Raw genomic sequence first — 7,090 nt, 5'->3', positions numbered from 1 at the left:
GGCGAGCCGCGGCCGTTCTCCTCACCGCTACATGGTGCCTCCGCCCGGGGGCCGCCGCCGGTTGCTATGGAGACCACGAGAGGCAGCCCGGCGCCGCTCGCTCCGCCACGGGAAACTTGGCGCGTTTTCCGCGCCGCCAGGACCCGCGCCCGCTGCCCTCCTCGCGCCCAAGCGCCCGCGGCCGCCTCGCTCAAACGCCGGAGCGGAAGCCGCGGACGGCGCCCGCCGGGATCGAAGAGCCATGGCGGCCAGTGGCGGCCCGCCTCCCGGCGGCTCGTGCTGATCGAGAGAGACCTCGGCGCGGGCCCAGTCGGCGGCACCGACGCCGCGCGTCCGCCGCTCCCGTCAGGCAGCGCGGCGGGCAGCCCGCAGGGTCCTACCCTTGCGCGCGCGGGCGCCGCTAACGGCGCGGCCAAAGGCCCGGAGCTCGCGAGGGGGAGAGGCGGGGAGCGGGCGGGACGAACCACTGCGCCGAGAAACCCCCCCCCGCGGCGGTGGATTGGTCCGGGCGTGGCCCCGCCTCCCTCCGCCTCCGCCAATCACAGCGAGCGGCGCGCGACCCCTCGCGGCGCCTTTCGAACGGCGCTGAGTAACGGCCGCTCCGGGGCGGGGCGTTCTCCCCTCAGCGCCCCCTCGCACGGCGCCGCTGGGGGTCGGCGTCCGCTCCGCTTCCAGAGGCATCAAATAGCAGCGTTGGCCTCGGTGGTTTATTTCATACATAAAATAGCAGTCCCACGAGCTTTGTTTGCTTCTCGGAAATACGAGCTGGCGGCATTAAATCTGCACCCCACGATGCTGTGTCGTCTGGTATTTAGCCCAGAGCATCAGAAATCTTGAAAGACCCGTCTTTCATCGTGAGAACTAAGGAGCTCTGTGTGGCAGTCAGGTCTTTAGGCACTGGGGCTGACTTACGCTGTGAGAAGAGCACACCAAGCCAAGGCACGGCTGTTGCAATTCCATCTGTAACTCAGCTGGAAAACTCCTGCAAAAAAATGTCCGAGTTATTCAGCGAGAGATTTTACAGGACTCGTCTCATAACTGACTTTAAAGCCATGCCCAGGCCTTGGCCGTAGATCCACCCCATGTTTCAAAAGGTTTCAGTCGTAGAATCACAGAATCATTCAGGTTGGGGAAGCCCTTTGGATCCCCAGTCTGATCCCAGCCCACCCCGCTGTGCCCACTGCCCATGTCCCTCAGTGCCACATCCCCACGGCTCTGGGACATCCCCAGGGACAGTGACCCACAGCCCTGAGCAGCCTGTGCAGTGCATTGCCACTCTTTCAAAGAAGAATTTTTCCCTAATATCCATCCTGAACCTCCCCTGGCGCAGCGTGAGCCCATCACCCCTCGTCCTGTTGCCATCTCCACCCTCAAGGCCACTTTTCCACCTCAAGATCTGCAGGAGACCGCACCACACCTCTTTGCCAGCACTTCAGCCTGGCACACATTTCTCTGCGCCCTCCCATATCTGGCTTGCTGTCACGAGTTAATGCAGGGAAGTCCTTCCAGCAGGACGGTGCCGGAATGGATCTGTTTAAATGCAAGAAAATGGGTTTCTTTTCTGTATCTCTCCAGAAATAGAGCAACAGCTAATTAAATATTTATGGCGGCTCAGCAAGCTCAATAAAGGAGCTGTTGTCCAGAGCCTGTGCAGCTCGATCCTCTCACAGTAAAGGAGTGTTTCAAACACGGCCCAAAGAGGGAGCAGGTGTGAGAGGCAGCGGTTGCGTACGTACAGCCCCGAGACACTCAAATGCACGAGGTTAAATTATGTCTAATACTACGGGCTTTGCAGCCACATGTTATAAAAATGACTGCACTGGGAAACTAGAAATCTCCACAGACTCAGCCAAAAATAACCATGTGAAATGCCTGGAAAGAACAGATTCCCAGGAGATGGGATTTGGGGACTTTGGAGGAAGTCTCCATTACAAAGCACTGTCCCCTGCTGGGAGAAAGCCCCACAGCCGCTGGTTGTTGCTGAGTGACATGAGTTATAGCAACTTACAAACCCCGGAGCTGTATCAGCAACAGGCCTATAAATCTGCCCAGTTCCTGTATTGTCAGAATTACTCTGTGAATTTTGTGAACATTGCTGAATTGTGTGCAGACAATGCGCTCTTTCAGCAGCCCCTGCCCCGGTCCCCGGGGTCTCCTGGGGACCTCAGTGCGGGAACACCAGCAACCTGCCCCGGCCCTGCAGTGCTCGCACCAGCAAAACCGATTTCATTCTGTAGGAATATGGCTCTTGGTCAAACGCCTTATGGCACGAAGTGTAAGAAACCATCCACAAACATGAGAGTACAAAATGTCAAGACAAGGCTGGTTTTTGGTAGGAGTGATATAGATGAATATTTAGGGTGATCTTGCTGGCTCTGCCCCCATTCACAACCATACCGAAGCACGGAAACAAACCATCCAAGGCACTTTGCTGCCTGGGAAAGGAAATCTGGCTTCCCACAGCTACCAGCCCGGGGCCCTCCCAGCCCGCGGAGTGCTCCCACTCCACAAGATCCTTTGTTCTTTCCGAGGTTCCCAACCCACCTCGGTGATGGGATGTCTCCACCAGCCCCAGCCAGTGGGGCCGGCAGGAGGGGCACCCGCTGCAGCCTCCTCCATGGGAGACCTCGCCGAAAAGTTTGGCCTGAGTGTGGCCAGATGTTGTGGGAAAGCCTTCAGATTAGGCATCCTTAAAGATACGGACTTTAAGAAAAGCAGGAAATAATAAATCAGAGCTTGCCACAGTCCTGCAAACTCCGTGGTGAAGCCTGCAGTGACCTCCTCTTTGTTGCAGCTTCCACATGGCAAACTTCCGCCGTCAGTCTGAGCCACAACACATGAGCACAGAACGAGCCTTGCAGCAGTGCGCTCCTCCGTGCTGCAGTTTGTCATTGCTGAGATGGAGATCCACCGCTCCCGATACTGCAGGAGCTCACAGCCTTCACTCTCATTTCTCGCTCTTAACCCAGGAGAAAGCACAGCTGGATGAGATCGATGAACTCAAGTTTCACGTGCATCTATTATACCTAAGAAAATAACAATAATTACACCCACAACATAGAGATAAAGCAGATTAGATCGTAGCCATATCAATATCTGTCTTCGTGCACTGAAAATCTGTGCAGTGAGGAGGGCTCTGCGGGTGGGTCTGAGGCAGAACATTTTTCCATGCATCTTTCTGGAAGTTCAGTTCTGCACTGTGGAAAGAATGATGTTCTGTAAGCGGTCTCGCTGCTTTCTTAGGGGTTTTTCCCCATCTTTTGTCTGTCTGGGCATATTTTATTTCACAACGTGCAGCTTGCTGCTCAGATTAATGTAACATATGGCTCCACAGCCTCGCTGGTAGCAGAGGAAGTGCAGTTTTCCATTATGGGCTGGAATTCAAATGAAAAGCCAGGTGCTGTATTACAAACCGTAATTAAAATAAAATGAAAATCTCTCCCAGTTTGTGTGTAAGTCGGGATACCACCTCCCAGAGCTGCAACGTTTCGGGAAGCAGAAACCAAACCTGCAGAAGAGCCCAGCGCTGTGCAGCCGTGCACCATCTGCTGGCCGCATCCCTGCAGAGACACACACACCTCAGACGGCTTCCGTTGCTCCTCTCAAACCGGGATGGCACCTCCACATTTACAGATGTGAGGCCAACTTTATGCAGGTTTTTGTTATTTATTTATTTTTTAAATCAAACTTGCTGTGCTTCCTGCTGGAAACGGGAAGCTGGAGCGGGATGAGCAATGCTTGTCGGGTTCCTTGCCCATCCCAGACACTTAATATATATTCATATTAAACATGGTGCTTTGTTACTGTCAAAGATACCATGCTTGAGTGAAGCCAGGTGAATCCCTCTGGTCCAATAATTTTATTAAGTTATTAAGACTTTTGACAGGATATAAGGAAAAAAACATCTACAATAAGGGCCATGAGGCGCTGGCACAGAGTGCCCAGAGGGGCAGTGGTGCCCTGTCCCTGCAGACACCCAAGGTCAGGGATGGGGCTCTGGGCACCTATGGAGCTGTGGGTGTCCCTGTTCATTGCAGGGACTGGGACCAGATGGCCTTCAAAGGCCTCTTCTAACCCAAACGATTCTATGATGCTATAGTTCTATGAAGCGTATGAAGTGCACTCATGCCCTAACAGCGGCATTCAGAGATTGGGGTGATTGACAGGAAAAGAAAACAGAGCCATAATAGTAGACAAAAGGGTAGTTGTACTTTACAAGATCTATGTTTAACTGAAGTAAGAATTCACTTTTCTCTCAGATTTTGGGTCTGTACATGGATGTTTTGTAGCTGACTTCCAGCTGCACCGATGCTGACTACACTCCACGCAGCACCGTGTTTATGCTTGCAAAGACATAGCAATTTTTAGGCAATTGGGCTGTGGCCAGTGGATTTGACAGGCAGGCTCCCACACTGCATTTGAATATTGCGAGAGAGATCTATGCACCATAAGGAAAGGTGACATTTCCCATCCTCTGCCTGGGGACCAGCATGGGGCTATCAGTGTCTGGACGAGCCCTGCACACTGCGGTGCATAGGGTTTGCTTGGAGTGTCAGTGGGGGGGCACTCATAGGGAAACATCTCAGGTGCTTTGAAGTATCGTGCTCACCCTTGCACGGTCCATAATGCCTTCCCAAACTGAGCCACTGGGCTATCATGGGTGTCCCTGTAGCACCACGATGCTTTGCGTGGGAGCGCTTTGCCCCTTTCCCCCTACCAACCAAGAGGTGGCTGTGGAAGGCCATAACCACGCCAAACGAGCGACTGTGGACGGGGCAGGATTTTTGCATTTGCAGACCATAAAAGGCAGATTTGTGCACACAGAAGAGCGGGAGCAGCCTGCAGAGACGCTACAGAAATGGATGTTGGCACGAGCGCAGCATACTATAGAACAGTGGTGATTTTGTTCTGCTGTTCCAAGAGGTCTCAGTTGCATCAACCCCTGGACCCATCATTACAGATGACAGTCATAGAACCATTCCGGTTGAAAAAGAGCTCCAAGACCACCTAGTCCAACCTCAACCCATCCCCACCATGCCCGCTAACCACGTCCCTCAGTGCCACATCTCCGCACCCCCCGGCACGGTGACTCCCGCACTCCCTGGGCAGCCTGGGCCAATGCATCACCACTCCTTCCAAGAAGAAATTTCTCCTACCATCCAACCTGAACCTCCCCTGATGTGAAGGGGAAAAGCTTTTCCTCCCAGCAGAAGGCACATGGGGTAGGAGCCTCATCCAGCTCCCGTCACTCTGCACTTTGGAAAACCCATTGCAAAGTGAGGGCAGGGTCTTCTGGGGGATTATTCCTATCTCCCCAGGAAGACCCTTCCTTAGCATCCAAACTGCTGCTGCTTTTAAGGGGAGTTGGCAGACTCAGCTTTCAGATGGGCGATGTTCTGCCATTTCTGCATGGCACACGCTGCTTTGGGTTGTGGCTGTTAGCATTGCTTGTATGGAAAAACACAGCTGTGAGCATCCGTAAGCTATTAAGGAGCCTGGAGCTCACCCAGCGCTTCTCCACCTCTGCTCTCCGCTCCTCCTGCCCCTGCCCCGGTCTCTCCCCACCCATGGGAGTTACAGCCAACAGGGATGGGCCGGTCATGGCCTTAAAAATCACATTACTAGAGCTAAACCAGGGCTCGAAAGTCTGTAGGGAGCCAAATGTTTGTTGGTGGTGTTTCTCCCCTCCCAGGTTAACCTTTGAATGTGTGACCGCAGGGTTTTGGGCAGTGGGGCCGGGCTGACCTCTGGCCGTGGAATTTCACCCAGCAATTTCTGCAGTGGGAAGAAACTCTCGGAGCTCCTTGTCTGGCTTCAGAAGTAACTCAAAGTGCCTGTGGCATTGATAGATAAACATTCCAAAAGCCCTTAATGAGTCATGACCTCTCCTAAGAACAAGCGGACCCGCCAAGCCTGAGCTGGGCAGGGGAACGTGGGGATGTGGTGTGGGATGGGCTTGGGCTGAGGGACTGGGAATGGGATGTGGGGACTGGGGATGTGGTTTGGGGCCAGGAGGGGATATGGAACTGGGGGTGGGAGCTGGGGCCGGGGCTGCCTCCCCCCCCAGCCGTGACTCAGACCCTCCTGATTCGGGGAGTGGACTTGTCCTACCGATATATCCCCGTCTGCTTGAAAGTGCTGCTGTTCCCTTGGCTTAAGAGGGATCACAGAAGTTTTATGCGCGCTCGTTTCTCACTTTTGGTTGCATGCATTTCATAGGAGATGATAGGTTCTCAAAATAACGGGCAAGTAAAACTGAAGTGATTGAACGGGGGAGCTGATTTTTATGTGGTTTGCTCAAAACCCTTCTGTTTGCTATGTGCTGCCGACCTGCTTGCTCTGCAGGACATGCTCGCAGAAGTGCACGAAGCTGTGCATTGCTTTGCTGCTTCCCCCAGCCACCCCCACGGCTTTTATTTTTTAGGACTTTAATCTCAGCCCCGGGGAAATCAGACCAAAGCACAAGTTCAGCTGAATGTCAGCAACCACAAGCGCTTCCTGTAGGTGCCCAGGCTGCTGCAAAAGCACTGTGCTCCCATCGCAGCTCGGCTGTGGGGCCGGGGACCGCGCACTGCAGCGCATGGCTCGCGGCATCCTGCTGCTTTCTCCCTGTCCCTGAACAGGCGATGCCATCCCAGCCATGTGCTGCAAGCGGGCACACGAGGAGCACGGAAATCACGCATGAAGGAGCTCAGGACCCCAAACTCAGCGTGCATTTGCGTTGCATGTGCCGTGTTATCCCGCTGAGGTGTGGGCGCAGTTGGAAGCGGGCAGGGCAGCACAAATTCTGCAGCCCCACAGTTCCCCTTTATCTGCATCTGTGCAAACCGGATGAGTTGCCGGGTTAGAAAAGTATAAATAAAACGTTTAGAAAAGAAATGAAGAAAAAAAATAAAAGGACAAAAAAAAAGGGGGGGGGGGGAGGGGGAACTCAGTGCAATAACTCATTCATAAGAAAAGGAGAAGAAAAACAACGGCAACAAAAAAGTGCCTTCCTCCCCTCCCGCGGCAGCCGCTCCCTCCGGCTCCCGGCCCCGACCCCCTCCCGGCGGATCGCGGTGCCCGGCCCGCCCCCGGCCCGCCCCGGCCC

The 7,090-nt window shown here is 54.2% G+C and overlaps 1 protein-coding gene across 3 annotated transcripts in view; it reads right to left on the bottom strand.

Annotated features, from left to right (window-relative positions):
- USP1 (ubiquitin specific peptidase 1) overlaps positions 1-172 on the bottom strand; it is a 13,974-nt gene extending 13,802 nt beyond the window's left edge. For 2 of the 3 annotated variants that reach the window (XR_002441290.1, XM_021405183.1), the window contains exon 1: positions 26-172. The gene's annotated coding sequence lies outside the window, so the exon portion shown is untranslated. The remainder of the gene's footprint in view (positions 1-25) is intronic. The other variant, XM_021405184.1, reaches the window with a different exon arrangement.

The sequence above is a fragment of the Numida meleagris genome, chromosome 7, assembly GCF_002078875.1.
Source record: "Numida meleagris isolate 19003 breed g44 Domestic line chromosome 7, NumMel1.0, whole genome shotgun sequence".
Lineage (NCBI taxonomy): Eukaryota > Metazoa > Chordata > Aves > Galliformes > Numididae > Numida > Numida meleagris.
This window is presented reverse-complemented; position numbering and strand designations above follow the sequence as displayed.